General features: G+C 45.0%; 1 long non-coding RNA gene across 1 annotated transcript; it reads left to right on the forward strand.

Annotated features, from left to right (window-relative positions):
• Positions 1-5,744: 5,744 nt before the first annotated feature.
• On the forward strand, positions 5,745-7,328 carry LOC122477306. The gene is made up of 2 exons (XR_006295674.1): positions 5,745-5,791; positions 7,245-7,328. It is a non-coding gene; the product is annotated as an uncharacterized LOC122477306 (long non-coding RNA).
• The last annotated feature ends 10,527 nt before the right edge of the window (positions 7,329-17,855 follow it).

Genomic DNA, 17,855 nt, shown 5'->3' on the forward strand with positions numbered 1-17,855 from the left:
CTCTCTGCCCCTCCCCCATTCATGCTCTGTCTCTCTCTGTCCCAAAAATAAATAAACGTCCAAAAAAAAAAGAAAATTTTAAAAAAGAAAATCATGCTCCCAGATATTAAGGTGTTCTTTAAGTACTGATATGAAATTATTTTCTTATTAAAAAAAAGGGGGAGCACCTGGGTGGCTCAGTTGGTTAAGTGGCCTACATTGGCTTAGGTCATGATCTAGTGATTCACAGGTCCAGGCCTTGCATGGGGCTCTGTGCTAACAGCTCAGAACCTGAAGCCCGCTTTGGATTCTGTGTCTCCTTTTCTCTCTGCCCCTCCCCTGCTTGTGCTCTCTCTCACTAACAAAAATAAATAATAAAACATTAAAAAAAGAAATAATTTTCTTGATATATTGTTAAGTATAAAACATGGAGACCAATATTTTAATATCTTTTCATGTATGTATAAAGGGAGAAATCTATAATCTTATTTGTTTATTTAAGCTTATAAAAGTGTATATAATGTATGATAACTTATGTTAAAAATGTGGAGATAGTTGAATATATAGTCGTACTTGTTCATGTGTAAAAACATTTTATGTATATACACATATATGTTTATATATAACATAAAAAGAAGATAAATTACTATCCATACTATCCAAACTATTCTATAGTTTATATAGAAATATATAAACACAAATTGTCTCTGGAAGGATATACAGGAAACCTAACAGTTTTTAATGCTGGGGAAGAGAACTAGATGGTTGCAGAATAGAAGGAAGAAGAATGACTTTTTATAATATATTTTAATATATCTTGAGTTTTATATGATGTGAATGAAATACCCATTAAAATAGTTTTTTTTTTAATTTTTTTTTCAACGTTTATTTATTTTTGGGACAGAGAGAGACAGAGCATGAACGGGGGAGGGGAAGAGAGAGAGGGAGACACAGAATCGGAAACAGGCTCCAGGCTCTGAGCCATCAGCTCAGAGCCTGACACGGGGCTCGAACTCCCGGACCGCGAGATCGTGACCTGGCTGAAGTCGGACGCTTAACCGACTGCGCCACCCAGGCGCCCCTAAAATAGTTTTAAGTGTGAAAAGATTGAGAGAAAAGGGTGACATGTTTTCATATGGCTTGGCTCCATGACATGTTGTCATATGGCTTGGCTCCAGGTGGACTGACCACAAGATTTATTATGACTAATTTTCCTCTATTTTCTGTAATAGGTCAATTTAACAATGGAGACTGTTTACTTCCCTTCCCTTTGGTAGGAAACCTTGACTTCCAGTTAAAAGGCAATTACTGATAACCAACATTTTAAAAATATTTTATATTCAATTTTTTGATAGTCTCAAAATTATATTAATAGACATCTATTGTTCTTTTTGTGAAATTTTTTTCAATAAAACCTTATTTTATAATGAAAATTAACTTAAATTTTAAACTTCACTCCAATCTGGCTGTTATCTTTTTTTTTCCTCCCAATAGCCATTTTATGGTATGGTTCTATTGAAAGGGCGGGCCTGGGGCACCTGGGTGGCGCAGTCGGTTAAGCATCCGACTTCAGCCAGGTCACGATCTCGCGGTCCGGGAGTTCGAGCCCCGCGTCAGGCTCTGGGCTGATGGCTCAGAGCCTGGAGCCTGTTTCCGATTCTGTGTCTCCCTCTCTCTCTGCCCCTCCCCCGTTCATGCTCTGTCTCTCTCTGTCCCAAAAATAAATTTAAAAAAATTGAAAAAAAAAAAAAAAAAAAGAAAGGGCGGGCCTACACCAGCCGACTCCATCTTGTTCTGTGTCCTTCACCTGGACCACACCTCCTCCCTTTGAGTGACCTCCCGTTCACCCATTCAAGCTTCCTGATCAAAACACGCCACTTCCCCAGCCAATCGGCTGCCCCTAGACCCCTATAAAACCTTTGTGCTTTTGAAATTTGCTTTCTTTCCCTGGTATCTCACCGCTGTGTCGGTGCAGGTAGGGGATTGAGCTCGAGCTAGCTCGAATAAAGGCTCTTTGCTTTTGCATCGGACTCGGCTCCCTAGTGGTCTTTGGGGATCACGAATTCTGGGCATAACATTTGGGGGCTCGGCCCGGGATCCCCAAGACCCCCAAGGGACCCCCGACCCGGAGAGCCTGACTGGCCACGGTTAGTGTCTGTTTGTTCTGTCTTTTCTGTGTGAGCTCATTTCTGGAATTCTGGTAGTGCCCGACGCGGTCTAAGTGGACGCACTGGAGGACCACGGGCCGGGAGTTTACGGAAGACGTTCCGATTCTCCCTTCTGGAGGGATGTGGAATCCCCTCATCTGTTTCGGAGGGACGTGGAATCCCCTCAAAGGTCTGAGACGAGGCGGGTCGCTCCCGCTGGTCGGCGTGAGGCCGTCGTCTAGCTTTCGGTTTTGGAGGGACGTGGAATCCCCTCAAAAGCTAGCTTTCAGTTTTGCTTCCATGGAGTTGGAAGATTTTCTAGGGGCCCTCTGTTTGTCTGTTTTTGTGTTTCTCTGTTTTGCTCTGTGGACTTACTGGACGGACGTTATGGGACAGACTCAGACTATGCCTCTACCCACCCTCTTGGCTTAAGCCCTTCCTAGCCCCGTTCCCTCTGGAGCCAAAACCCATTCTTGCTTTGCAAGGGACAAAGAAGAAGAAAAGTCTTACCCAGCCTTCAGCACCCCTCTACCCTGTCCTACAGGGGGGTACTGAAGAAGAATTAATTTTTCCTCCCCCGTATAACCCCTCTAGGATGCCAGAAGAACACCATCCTCCCCCTCCGGGGGAGGCAGATGCTGTTCCGAAAGCAGGAGGCGGAAACGCTCCAGGGGGAAGCCCGCCCTTTACCAGACAAAGGGCTCAGGTATCACCTCACGCCAGTCAGAGTGGCCAAAATGAACAAATCAGGAGACTATAGATGCTGGAGAGGATGTGGAGAAACGGGAACCCTCTTGCACTGTTGGTGGGAATGCAAATTGGTGCAGCCAATCTGGAAAGCAGTGTGGAGGTTCCTCAGAAAATTAAAAATAGACCTACCCTATGACCCAGCAATAGCACTGCTAGGAATTTATCCAAGGGATACAGGAGCACTGATGCATAGGGCCACTTGTACCCCAATGTTCATAGCAGCACTCTCAACAATAGTCAAATTATGGAAAGACCCTAAATGTCCATCAACTGATGAATGGATAAAGAAATTGTGGTTTATATACACAATGGAATATTACATGGCAATGAGAAAAAATGAAATATGGCCTTTTGTAGCAACGTGGATGGAACTGGAGAGTGTGATGCTAAGTGAAATAAGCCATACAGAGAAAGACAGATACCATATGGTCTCACTCTTATGTGGATCCTGAGAAACTTAACAGGAACCCATGGGGGAGGGGAAGGAAAAAAAAAAAAAAGAGGTTAGAATGGGAGAGAGCCAAAGCATAAGAGACTGTTAAAAACTGAGGACAAACTGAGGGTTGATGGGGGGTGGGAGGGAGGAGAGGGTGGGTGATGGGTATTGAGGAGGGCACCTTTTGGGATGAGCACTGGGTGTTGTATGGAAACCAATTTGTCAATAAATTTCAGAAAAAAAAAAAGAATAAAAGTTTATTGCCTATATTAAAAAAAAAAAAAAAAAACAAAGGGCTCAGAGGGAGCAATCCGCCTCCACCGCTGACTCCAATATTCTGCCCCTGCGAGCCACCGGACCCCCAGACGTGGAGGGGAATCAGCCCCATCACTATTGGCCTTTCGCCACTAGTGACCTCTACAATTGGAAAGCTCAGAATCCTAAGTTTTCCGAGAAACTGGCAGGGCTTATTGATTTATTAGACTCTGTTCTTTTTACCCATCAGCCCACGTGGGACGATTGCCAGCAGCTTTTACAGGTCCTGTTCACGACTGAAGAAAGAGAAAGAATCCTCAATGGGGCCCAAAAACTAGTTCTGGGCGCAGATGGGAATCCCACCACCAACCAGGCTCAGATAGATGCCTCCTTCCCCTTAACTCGGCCCCAGTGGGATTTCAACACGGCAGAAGGTAAGGAGAGGCTCCGGGTCTACCGCCAGACTCTAATGGGGGGTCTCCGAATGGCTGCTAGAAAGCCAACCAATTTGGCCAAGGTAGGAAATGTACAACAGGGAAAAGATGAATCTCCGGCTGCCTTTTTAGAAAGGATCATGAAGGCATTCCGTACCTATACCCCCATGGATCCAGAGGCTCCGGAAAGCAAGGCAGCTGTTATCATGGCCTTTGTAAACCAATCGGCCGTAGACATTAGGAGAAAATTACAGAAAATAGATAGACTAGGAGAAAAAAGTCTGCAGGACTTACTGGTGGTAGCTGAAAAGGTATATAATAACCGGGAGCCTCCTGAGGACAAGCAGGCTCGTGCCATGGCGGCTGCCAGCAGTAAGCAGACTAGAGACGTGGCCAGAATACTGCTAGCTACCACTGCTGACTTCCCCGAGGAACGAGACCCCCATCTCCGGCAGCTGGCAGACGACGCAAGAAAAGGTAAAGGAACCACCAAGAGGGGGAAGCAGAGGCTGCAGAAGGATCAGTGCGCATACTGCAAGGAGATAGGGCATTGGGCCCGAGATTGTCCGAAAAGGGCCGGCGGGAAGGGAAGCAAGACTGATCGAGTAAAAGTCCTAGAGCTGGATGAACTAAGTGATTAGGGGAGTCAGGGTTCGGACCCTCTCCCCGAACCCAGGGTAACTCTTAAAGTGGGGGGGACCCCTATTGACTTCCTTGTCAACACCGGAGCACAACATTCGGTCCTCCGCACCCCACAAGGAAAACTAGCTAGCAAGAAGTCCTGGGTACAAGGGGCAACTGGTATGAGCCAGTATTCATGGACTACCCGAAGAACAGTAGATTTGGGAATGGGCCGGGTATCCCACTCTTTTATGGTAATACCAGAATGCCCCTACCCGCTGTTAGGACGGGACTTACTGACCAAGATTGGAGCTCAGATAACTTTCAGACAAGGGGGGCCTCAGGTCACCGTTGGCAAGGGCCACCCCATCCAGGTCCTGACCATGAAACTGGAGGATGAATACCTCCACCACCAGGAGGCGCTCCCGAGAGAGGATAATATAGACAGATGGCTACAAGAATTCCCCTCGGTTTGGGCAGAGACAGGGGGGATGGGACTAGCCGGTCATAGGACCCCAGTCTTGGTAGAGCTCAAGCCAGGAGAGAGTCCGGTAAGGATCAAACAATACCCCATGTCTCAGGAGGCCCAGAAGGGGATCCAGCCACACATCCGGAGACTACGAAGCCTAGGGGTACTAGTTCCTTGCCAGTCTGCCTGGAACACCCCCTTACTGCCGGTCAAAAAGCCTCACACAAATGACTACTGACCAGTACAAGACCTCCGGGAAGTAAATAAGAGGGTCGTGGACATACACCCAACTGTTCCCAACCCATATACTCTCTTGAGCTCCTTAGCGCCCTCCAGGGTCTGGTATACTGTACTAGATTTAAAGGACGCCTTCTTCATTCTGTCGCTGGCACCCCAGAGCCAACCCTTGTTCCCCTTGAGTGGCATGATCCGCAGGGCTACAGTGGACAACTCACCTGGACATGGCTACCTCAGGGATTCAAAAATTCACACACCATCTTCGACGAGGCACTACACGAGGACCTGGGTGAGTACAGAAGGGAGCACCCTGGCCTCACCCTTTCTACAGTATGTAGATGACATCCTGATTTCTGCCCACACTGCCAAAGACTGTGAGCGAGGGACCCAGGACCTGCTGGCTACCCTGGGGGCCTTAGGATACCGGGCATCCGCGAAGAAGGCTCAGATATGCAGGGAGAGGGTAAGTTACCTGGGATATATCCTGGAGGGCGGACAGCGGCGGTTATCAGAAGCCAGAAAATAAACTGTCCTAAAGATCCCTACTCCCACCTCCCGGAAGAGAAGTGAGGGAATTCCTAGGATCAGCCGGCTACTGCCGCCTCTGGGTTCCAGGTTTTGCTGAGATCGCCAGGCCCCTATATGAAGCTACCAAAGAGGGGAAAACATTTAAATGGGCTGAAAAAGAAGAAACTGCCTTTAATCAGTTAAAAAGGGCCCTCCTAAGTGCCCCAGCCCTGGGCCTACCGGACATTACGAAGCCCTTCCACCTCTTTGTAGACGAACATAAGGGAATAGCAAAAGGAGTTCTAACTCAAGCGTTAGGCCCCTGGAACCGTCCAGTGGCTTACCTGTCTAAGAAACTAGACCCAACGGCTGCCAGCTGGCCGCCATGCCTAAGAATTATTGCGGCGACAGCACTCCTAGTCAAGGATGCAGACAAACTGACCCTAGGACAGGAGATCTGGATCACGACCCCACACGCCATTGAAGGGGTCCTGAAACAGCCTCCGGATAGATGGATGAGCAATACACATATGACTCATTACCAGAGCCTCCTACTCAACCTTCCACGAGTGCAGTTCCACCCCAGTGCAGCCCTCAATCCCGCAACCCTGCTGCCCGACCCTGACCTAGGTGCTCCATTACATGACTGTGCGGGAATCCTGGAACAAGTACATGGATTCCGGACGGACCTGACCGATCAGCCCCTCCCCGATGCTGAGGCTACTTGGTTCACTGATGGCAGCAGCTTTGTGCGAGACGGACACAGGTATGCAGGTGCAGCGGTGGTCACCGAAACCGACACCGTATGGGCAGAGGCTCTACCCTCCGGAACATCAGCCCAGCGAGCAGAGCTCATAGCCCTCACCAAGGCGCTGATGCTGGGAGCTGGAAAACGGCTCAACATCTACACAGACAGCCGTTATGCATTTGCCACAGCTCATATTCATGGGGCAATTTATCAGGAGAGGGGGTTACTGACGGCAGAAGGACGGACTATAAAAAATAAGCAGGAGATACTTAACCTGCTTACGGCCTTATGGCTTCCTGCCAAGCTAGCCATTATCCACTGCCAAGGGCACCAAAAAGCTGATAACCCAGTAGCTAGAGGTAATCGAAAGGCTGACCAGGCAGCCAAGGCAGTAGCCCTTACTCCAGTCCCCACCATGACCATACAACTACCAGACCCGGGAGACCCAGTTTTACCAGACCAGCCCAAATACTCCCAGGAGGAGTTACAGCGGATCAAGAAACTCCCCATGGCCCAGGAGATAAAGGGATGGTGGTATACACCTAACAAGGAACTCTTGTTGCCAGACCAGCTCGGAGTCTCAATATTAGAGCACATGCATCGGTCTACTCACATGGGGGCCCGAAAATTAAAAGACTTAATCTGACATGCCAGAATCAAGATTCACCAACAGGACACCAAAATAGAGCAATTTGTATCTGCCTGCAAGACCTGCTAACTCACCAATGCGAGGGCCACATCAAATCTAAAAGGAACCAGGCTCACAGGCACCAGACCGGGAGCCCAATGGGAAGTCAACTTCACTGAAGTCAAACCAGGAAAGTATGGTTTTAAATATCTTTTAGTATTTACAGACACCCTCTCTGGCTGGGTGGAGGCATACCCAACCAAGCATGAAACGGCTCAGACGGTGGCTAAGAACCTACTAGAAGACATCTTACCCAGGTATGGTTTTCCTGCCATGGTAGGATCGGACAATGGACCAGCTTTTATCTCGCAGGTAACACAGGCAGTAGCCAAGGCAGTGGGGGCAAACTGGAAATTACATTGTGCTTATAGGCCCCAGAGCTCAGGACAGGTAGAAAGAATGAATAGAACCCTAAAAGAGACCCTTACCAAATTAACCATGGAGACTGGCGGGGACTGGGTGACTCTCCTACCATACGCCCTTTACCGGGTTAGAAACACTCCTTACACTCTGGGTTTTACTCCCTACGAGATCATGTTTGGCAGGCCACCCCCTGTTATTCCCAGCCTTAGAGCTGAACTTATTGCTGAGTTTAAAGATCAAGAACTTTTTCTTTCCTTGAGAGGGCTGCAGAGGGCGCACGAGGACATTTGGCCACACCTCCGTGCCATCTACAAGGCTGGCCCGACCCCGACACCTCATCAGTACAAGCCGGGAGACTGGGTCTATGTCAAGAGGCACCACCGAGAGACTCTCGAGCTGCGCTGGAAGGGACCCTACATCGTGGTGTTGACAACCCCCACCGCTCTCAAGGTAGATGGCATCGCGACCTGGGTCCATCACACCCACGCTCAGCCAGCGGACCCCTCCTCGATCCGGAAGGACTTCGTCACGCGATGGGCCATCAGTCGGGACCAACACAACCCGCTCAAGCTCAAGCTACAGCGCATTCGACCCACCTAATATTGGTAACTCTGTTAACTCTGCTTGTCATTGCTCATACGCCCCCCAAAACATCACCTGGCAGATCATAGACACCAGCTCGGGGACAATACTTAATCAGACTTCCCAGAGCCACCCCAGGGACACTTGCTTCCCAGAACTTTGCGTAAACCTCCAAACTCTGTTCCCCTTGTCACCATAAATGCAGCCGGCCCCATGATTGGGTCCGTAAGCTACATGACAAGGGGGGAATGAAAGGGCGGACCTACGCCAGCCGACTCCATCTTGTTCTGTGTCCTTCACCTGGACCACGCCTCCTCCCTTTGAGTGACCTCCTGCTCACCCATTCAAGCTTCCTGATCAAAACACGCCACTTCCCCAGCCAATCGGCTGCCCCTAGACCCCTATAAAACCTTTGTGCTTTTGAAACTCGCTCTCTTTCCCTGCTATCTCACTGCTGCGTCGGTGCAGGTAGGGGATTGAGCTCGAGCTAGCTCGAATAAAGGCTCTTTGCTTTTGCATCGGACTCGGCTCCCTAGTGGTCTTTGGGGATCGCGAATTCTGGGCATAACACTATTTAGTAAGCAGCATTAGTTCTTACAACTTATGTAAACCCTGGATATTGTTGTTGTTGCTGTTGCTAAATTTTGCAAAAAATTCACATTCTTAGGACCAGTTTATGAAAGACTATTTTCATATTGGATTTTGTTAGGAACTACAGATGGCCTTTAGTGAAAGAAAATAAAGAATGATTGGGGTGTGCGGTGAGGAAAATGGCGGCGTAGGAGGACGCTGGGCTCATGGCGCGTCCTGCTGATCACTTAGATTCCACCTACACCTGCCTAATTAACCCAGAAAACCGCCAGAGGATTAGCAGAAAGGAGTCTCTGCCGAAGCCAAGCCACAGACAAGAGGCCCACGGAAGAGGGTAGGAAGGGCGGCCAGGCGGTGCGCACTCCACGGACTGGCGGGAGGGAGCCGGGCCGGAGGGGTGGCTTGCCGGCCAAGCAGAGCCCCCGAGTCTGGCTGGCAAAAGCGGAGGGGCCTGACGGACTGTGTTCTGACAGCAAGCACGACTTAGCCTCTGGGAGGTCATAAGTTAACAGCTCTGCTCGGAAAGCGGGAAGGCTGGAGGACAAAGGGAGGGAGAGCTGCTGAGCCCCCTGACAACAGAGCTCAGTTTGGTGGGGAACAAAGGCGCTCGCCAGCGCCATCTCCCCCGCCCATCCCCCAGCCAAAATCCCAAAGAGAACCAGTTCCTGTCAGGGAACTTGATCGCTTCCCGAAAACACCCAAATCTGTGCTTCTGCGGAGCCAAACCTCCTGCAGCGGATCTGACTCCCTCCCGCTGCCACAGGGCCCCTCCTGAAGTGGATCACCTAAGGAGAAGCGATCTAAGCCTGCCCTCCTGCCCAGGTGCACCTTGCCTACCCACCCCAGCTAATACTCCAGATCCCCAGCATCACAAGCTTGGCATGTGCAAGTAGCCCAGATGGGCCACGCCACCCCACAGTGAATCCCACCCCTAGGAGAGGGGAAGAGAAGGCACACACCAGTCTGACTGTGGCCCCAACGGTGGGCTGGGGGCAGACATCAGGTCGGACTGCGGCCCCGCCCACCAAATCCAGTTATACACCACAGCACAGGGGAAGTGCCCTGCAGGTCCTCACCATGCCAGGGACTATCCAAAATGACCACGCAGAAGAATTCCCCTCAGAAGAATCTCCAGGAAATAACAACAGCTAATGAGCTGATCAAAAAGGATTTAAATAATATAACAGAAAGTGAATTTAGAATAATAGTCATAAAATTAATCGCTGGGCTTGAAAACAGTATACAGGACAGCAGAGAATCTCTTTCTACAGAGATCAAGGGACTAAGGAACAGTCACGAGGAGCTGAAAAACACTTTAAACGAAATGCATAACAAAATGGAAACGACCACGCCTCGGATTGAAGAGGCAGAGGAGAGAATAGGTGAACTAGAAGATAAAGTTATGGAAAAAGAGGAAGCTGAGAAAAAGAGAGATAAAAAAATCCAGGAGCATGAGGGGAAAATTAGAGAACTAAGTGATACACTGAAAAGAAATAATATACGCATAATTGGTATCCCAGAGGAGGAAGAGAGAGGGAAAGGTGCTGAAGGGGTACTTGAAGAAATCATAGCTGAGAACTTCCCTGAACTGGGGAAGGAAAAAGGCATTGAAATCCAAGAGGCACAGACAACTCCCTTCACACGTAACTTGAATCGATCTTCTGCACAACATATCATAGTGAAACTGGCAAAATACAAGGATAAAGAGAAAATTCTGAAAGCAGCAAGGGATAAACGTGCCCTCACATATAAAGGGAGAGCTATAAGACTCGTGACTGATCTCTCTTTTGAAACTTGGCAGGCCAGAAAGAATTGGCACGAGATTTTCAGTGTGCTAAACAGAAAAAAATATGCAGCCTAGAATCCTTTATCCAGCAAGTCTGTCATTTAGAATAGAAGGAGAGATAAAGGTCTTCCCAAACAAACAAAAACTGAAGGAATTTGTCACCACTAAACCAGCCCTACAAGAGATCCTAAGGGTGACTCTGTGAGACAAAGTACCAGGGACATCACTACAAGCATAAAACATACAGACATCACAATGACTCTAAACCCACATCTTTCTATAATAACACTGAATGTAAATGGATTAAATGCGCCAACCAAAAGACATAGGGTATCAGAATGGATAAAAAAACAAGACCCATCTATTTGCTGTCTACAAGAGACTCATTTTAGACCTGAGGACACCTTTAGATTGAGAGTGAGGGGATGGAGAACTATTTATCATGCGACTGGAAGCCAAAAGAAAGCTGGAGTAGCCATACTTATATCAGACAAACTAGACTTTAAATTAAAGGCTGTAACAAGTGATGAAGAAGGACATTATATAATAGTTACAGGGTCTATCCATCAGGAAGAGCTAACAATTATAAACGTCTATGCGCCGAATACCGGAGCCCCCAAATATTTAAACAATTACTCATAAACATAAGCAACCTTATTGAGAAGAATGTGGTAATTGCAGGGGACTTTAACACCCCACTTACAGAAATGGATAGATCATCTAGACACACAGGCAATAAAGAAACAAGGGCCCTGAATGATACATTGGATCAGATGGACTTGACAGATATATTTAGAACTCTGCATCCCAAAGCAACAGAATATACTTTCTTCTCTAGTGCACATGGAACATTCTCCAAGATAGATCATATACTGGGTCACAAAACAGCCCTTCATAAGTTTACAAGAATTGAAATTATACCATGCATACTTTCAGACCACAATGCTATGAAGCTTGAAATCAACCACAGAAAAAAGTCTGGAAAACCTCCAAAAGCATGGAGGTTAAAGAACACCCTACTAACGAATGAGTGGGTCAACCAGGCAATTAGAGAAGAAATTAAAAAATATATGGAAACAAACGAAAATGAAAATACAACAATCCAAACGCTTTGGGACGCAGCAAAGGCAGTCCTGAGAGGAAAATACATTGCAATCCAGGCCTATCTCAAGAAACAAGAAAAATCCCAAATACAAAATCTAACAGCACACCTAAAGGAACTAGAAGCAGAACAGCAAAGGCAGCGTAAACCCAGCAGAAGAAGAGAAATAATAAAGATCAGAGCAGAAATAAACAATATAGAATCTAAAAAACTGTAGAGCAGATCAACGAAACCAAGAGTTGGTTTTTTGAAAAAATAAACAAAATTGACAAACCTCTAGCCAGGCTTCTCAAAAAGAAAAGGGAGATGACCCAAATAGATAAAATCATGAATGAAAATGGAATTATTACAACCAATCCCTCAGAGATACAAACAATTATCAGGGAATACTATGAAAAATTATATGCCAACAAATTGGACAACCTGGAAGAAATGGACAAATTCCTGAACACCCACACTCTTCCAAAACTCAATCAGGAGGAAATAGAAAGCTTGAACAGACCCATAACCAGCGAAGAAATTGAATCGGTTATCAAAAATCTCCCAACAAATAAGAGTCCAGGACCAGATGGCTTCCCAGGGGAGTTCTACCAGACGTTTAAAGCAGAGATAATACCTATCCTTCTCAAGCTATTCCAAGAAATAGAAAGGGAAGGAAAACTTCCAGACTCATTCTATGAAGCCAGTATTACTTTGATTCCTAAACCAGACAGAGACCCAGTAAAAAAAGAGAACTACAGGCCAATATCCCTGATGAATATGGATGCAAAAATTCTCAATAAGATACTAGCAAATCGAATTCAACGGCATATAAAAAGAATTATTCACCATGATCAAGTGGGATTCATTCCTGGGATGCAGGGCTGGTTCAACATTCGCAAATCAATCAACGTGATACATCACATTAACAAAAAAAAAAGAGAAGAACCATATGATCCTGTCAATCGATGCAGAAAAGGCCTTTGACAAAATCCAGCACCCTTTCTTAATAAAAACCCTTGAGAAAGTCGGGATAGAAGGAACATACTTAAAGATCATAAAAGCCATTTATGAAAAGCCCACAGCTAACATCATCCTCAACGGGGAAAAACTGAGAGCTTTTTCTCTGAGATCAGGAACACGACAGGGATGCCCACTCTCACCGCTGTTGTTTAACATAGTGCTGGAAGTTCTAGCATCAGCAATCAGACAACAAAAGGAAATCAAAGGCATCAAAATTGGCAAAGATGAAGTCAAGCTTTCGCTTTTTGCAGATGACATGATATTATACATGGAAAATCCGATAGACTCCACCAAAAGTCTGCTAGAACTGATACAGGAATTCAGCAAAGTTGCAGGATACAAAATCAATGTACAGAAATCAGTTGCATTCTTATACACTAACAATGAAGCAACAGAAAGACAAATAAAGAAACTGATCCCATTCACAATTGCACCAAGAAGCATAAAATACCTAGGAATAAATCTAACCAAAGATGTAAAGGATCTGTATGCTGAAAACTATAGAAAGCTTATGAAGGTAATTGAAGAAGATTTAAAGAAATGGAAAGACATTCCCTGCTCATGGATTGGAAAAATAAATATTGTCAAAATGTCAATACTACCCAAAGCTATCTACACATTCAATGCAATCCCAATCAAAATTGCACCAGCATTCTTCTCGAAACTAGAACAAGCAATCCTAAAATTCATATGGAACCACAAAAGGCCCTGAATAGCCAAAGGAATTTTGAAGAAGAAGACCAAAGCAGGAGGCATCACAATCCCAGACTTTAGCCTCTACTACAAAGCTGTCATCATCAAGACAGCATGGTATTGGCACCAAAACAGACACACAGACCAATGGAATAGAATAGAAACCCCAGAACTAGACCCACAAACGTATGGCCAACTCATCTTTGACAAAGCAGGAAAGAACATCCAATGGAAAAAAGTCTCTTTAACAAATGGTGCTGGGAGAACTGGACAGCAACATGCAGAAGGTTGAAACTAGACCACTTTCTCACACCATTCACAACAATAACCTCAAAAGTGGATATATGACCTGAATGTGAGGCAGGAAACCATCAAAAACTTAGAGGAGAAAGCAGGAAAAGACCTCTCTGACCTCAGCCGTAGCAATCTCTTACTCGACACATCCCCAAAGGCAAGGGAATTAAAAGCAAAAGTGAATTACTGGGACCTTATGAAGATAAAAAGCTTCTGCACAGCAAAGGAAACAACCAACAAAACTAAAAGGCAACCAACGGAATGGGAAAAGATATTTGCAAATGACATATCGGACAAAGGGCTAGTATCCAAAATCTATAAAGAGCTCACCAAACTCCACACCCGAAAAACAAATAACCCAGTGAAGAAATGGGCAGAAAACATGAATAGACACTTCTCTAAAGAAGACATCCGGATGGCCAACAGGCACATGAAAAGATGTTCAGCGTCGCTCCTTATCAGGGAAATACAAATCAAAACCACACTCAGGTATCACCTCACGCCAGTCAGAGTGGCCAAAATGAACAAATCAGGAGACTATAGATGCTGGAGAGGATGTGGAGAAACGGGAACCCTCTTGCACTGTTGGTGGGAATGCAAATTGGTGCAGCCGCTCTGGAAAGCAGTGTGGAGGTTCCTCAGAAAATTAAAAATAGACCTACCCTATGACCCAGCAATAGCACTGCTAGGAATTTATCCAAGGGATACAGGAGTACTGATGCATAGGGGAACTTGTACCCCAATGTTCATAGCAGCACTCTCAACAATAGCCAAATTATGGAAAGAGCCTAAATGTCCATCAACTGATGAATGGATAAAGAAATTTTGGTTTATATACACAATGGAATACTACGTGGCAATGAGAAAAAATGAAATATGGCCCTTTGTAGCAACGTGGATGGAACTGTGATGCTAAGTGAAATAAGCCATACAGAGAAAGACAGATACCATATGGTTTCACTCTTATGTGGATCCTGAGAAACTTAACAGAAGCCCATGAGGGAGGGGAAGGAAAAAAAAAAAGGTTAGAGTGGGAGAGAGCCAAAGCATAAGAGACTGTTAAAAACTGAGAACAAACTGAGGGTTGATGGGGGGTGGGAGGGAGGAGAGGGTGGGTGATGGGTATTGAGGAAGGCACCTTTTGGGATGAGCACTGGGTGTTGCATGGAAACCAATTTGACAATAAATTTTATATACAAAAAAAGAAAAAAGAATGATTGGGGCGACTGGGTGGCTCAGTCAATTAAGCATGCAACTTTGGCTCAGGTAATGATCTCACAATTCATGGATTTGAGCCCTGCATCAGGCTCTGTGCTGACAGATTGGAGCCTGAAGCGTGCTTTGTATTCTGTGTCTCCCTCTCTCTCTGCCCCTCCCCCTCTCATGTTCTGTCTCTGTCTTTCTCTCTGGCTCTCAAATATATATTTTTTGATTAAAAAAATAAAGAATCATTTATTTTATTGCATATCCTTCAGAGAACAGAGAGCCCATTCATGTCTAAGTCAATGAAAATCTAAAGTACTTTATTTTTCTTGTCTAAGTTACCAAAGCAAAAATAATCAAACCGATGTCCTAGGTCAACCACTTGTAGACAAATCATTGGCTGGTGTGCAAATTTGACATAGGAGTTAAGAACGAGCTAGAATTTGATGAGTCAACTACATTCAAATATTACACAATTATTTGAATTAAGAATTTTAGAGTTTGTGAATAGGAATAACAGATTTTTTGCTCCTTCAAATTTGTAGGTTCCTTTTGTCACATGTAAATAAATATCTTCAATGAGTAGTAGTAATAGCAAACAATAGGGGTTCCAGGGTGGCTCAGCCAGTTAAGCATCTAACTCTTGGTTTCGGCCCAGGTCACAATCTCACAATTTGTGGGTTCGAACCCCACATCAGGCTCTGTGCCGACAGTATGGAGCCTGCCTGGCATTCTCTTTCTCTCTCTCTCTCTCTCTCTCTCTCTCTCTCTCTGCCCTTCATCCACTTTCTCTCTCTCTCAAAATAAATCAATATTAAAAAAATTTAATTAAAAAAGAAATAGCAAACAATGTATCATAAAGTTTAAATTTAGAAATAATTTTGTTTCCAAAATTTCTTCATAAGATTTTACTTCTTTTACAAAAAATATTTATTTTGAGAGAGAGACAGAGAGAGAGAGAAAAGGAGTAAGGGGGTGAGGCAGACACAGAGGGAGAGATAGAGAATCCCAAACTGACTCCCCACTGTCAGTGTGGGGCTGAGACTCATGAACTGTAAGATCATGACTTGAGCTAAAATCAAGACTCAGACACTTAACTGACTGAGCCACCCAGGTGCCATTATAAGATTTTACTTCTTAGTTATCTCTTCAGATTCTTCTACATTCCTTTTTCTCTATAGTAGTTCTCAGAAATTTTAAGTTTATTTATTTATTTATTTATTTATTTATTTAGAGAGAGAGAGACAGAGGGAGATCACGAATAGGGGAGGAGCAGAGAGAGAGAGAGTATGCCAATCAGGCTCTACACTGTCCGTGTGGAGCTTGATGAAGGGCGCAATCTCATGTACAGTGAGATCATGACCTGAGCCAAAATTGAGAGTTGGACTGAGCCACCCAAGCAACCAAGTTATCAGATGATTTTGATAATGAAAATAGCAGCATTTTTGTTTTCTGTGATTTCTTCAGTCACATAAAATTTTCCTTTCTCTTGTCATACCCTTCAAGTATTCTTTCCAATATGTTAAGAAGACTGCCCCAAATTGACACCAAGCGAAATGGTTGATAGGAAATGATCTAAAAATTTGGATGCAGTGGGAAATCAAAGATTATATCTGACATGTAGAGGCTTCCGTCTGATCTTTGGATTTGACATGTAAGGAATGAGTGTAAGGAGCTACATCATTGTTTCTCTCCATAAATGATAGATAAATATAGATATATAGAAAAGTGCTAGCCAAGTATTATTTCATTTGTTCTTAATATGAAATATACATGTACATATATTTGAAGGGACAGGAATATAGAGTATTACATTAGTATAGTATTTTCTTAAAAGCTTAGATTGTAAAAATTCCAAATCAGAAATACGACTGTAAAAATTGATGGAACTTAGGATTTAGAGGGATGAGAGCGGTGGAGTAGGAGGACTCTAGGCTCATCTAGTCCCATGGACACAACTAGGTACCTATCAAATCATCTTAAATACCGTTCAAATTGACCTGAAGACTGATAGAACAAACTCTACAACTTAAAGGGAGAGAAAGGTTCACATCAAAAAAGGTAGGAAGTGGGGATGTACGGCTTAGGGGAGAAATGGACTGGAGGTTCTACATAAGGGAGGGAGCCATGGTCACAGAGAAGGACAATAAAGAGGAGAAAAAGGAAACACACAAAGAGAATGTTTCCCCAAAAACATTGGCTTGGAAAAAAAGAGGGGTTAACTTTGTGAGTTCATGCAACAAGTGGTATTTAAAGCCTGGAGTTTTAAAAGTCAGTGGGTTTGGCTGAGATAGAGACTGGAGGACACTTCCATGATTCTCTTGGAGGAAGGCAGGCAAACAACTTGGAGGAAGACAGCGTGGAAGTGGTGATTTGAAGAATATCTGGAGCACATGTTGAAATTATTTGCTCTTCTTAGAGTACATCTTTAAGAGGCAACATTCACAGAAATGCCTCTCTGGAAACAAAACAGTTGGCTAGTGCCATTTCCTTCCCCCACTTCTCAGCATAAACACAAAGCTACCTGGCTGAAATAGTTCAGTACTTATACTAGCTGCCTAACGTGCTTATACCAAACCCACACTGCTGCACTCTGGCAAGACTGCTTTTCTCAGTCAAGCTTGCCTCAGTCCCAGTGCAACAGCCTCTTTCCCCTGAAGACTGGCACAAACACGTGCCTATGCCATGCCTCCAGATCAGACAGTTTTGCAGAGCCTCAGTTCCACTGGAGGTGAGGACAAGTCTCATTTGACAAGCAGAATAGAGCACATCTAGTTAAAACTCTCCATATTCAGGCTAATGACTAAACACTGCCCACAACAGGCAAAGAGAACCTCTGTAGAAGACAGGCTTAAAGGATACAGTAGCCAAAACACAACAGCAGAGTGTACCCAGCACACACCAGACACCCTCCCTGAACATCAAGCTGTGGGTACTCAAGACCTGTTCTTCATAAAATTATAACTTT

The sequence above is a fragment of the Prionailurus bengalensis genome, chromosome X, assembly GCF_016509475.1.
Source record: "Prionailurus bengalensis isolate Pbe53 chromosome X, Fcat_Pben_1.1_paternal_pri, whole genome shotgun sequence".
In the NCBI taxonomy this organism is placed as follows: Eukaryota; Metazoa; Chordata; class Mammalia; order Carnivora; family Felidae; genus Prionailurus; species Prionailurus bengalensis.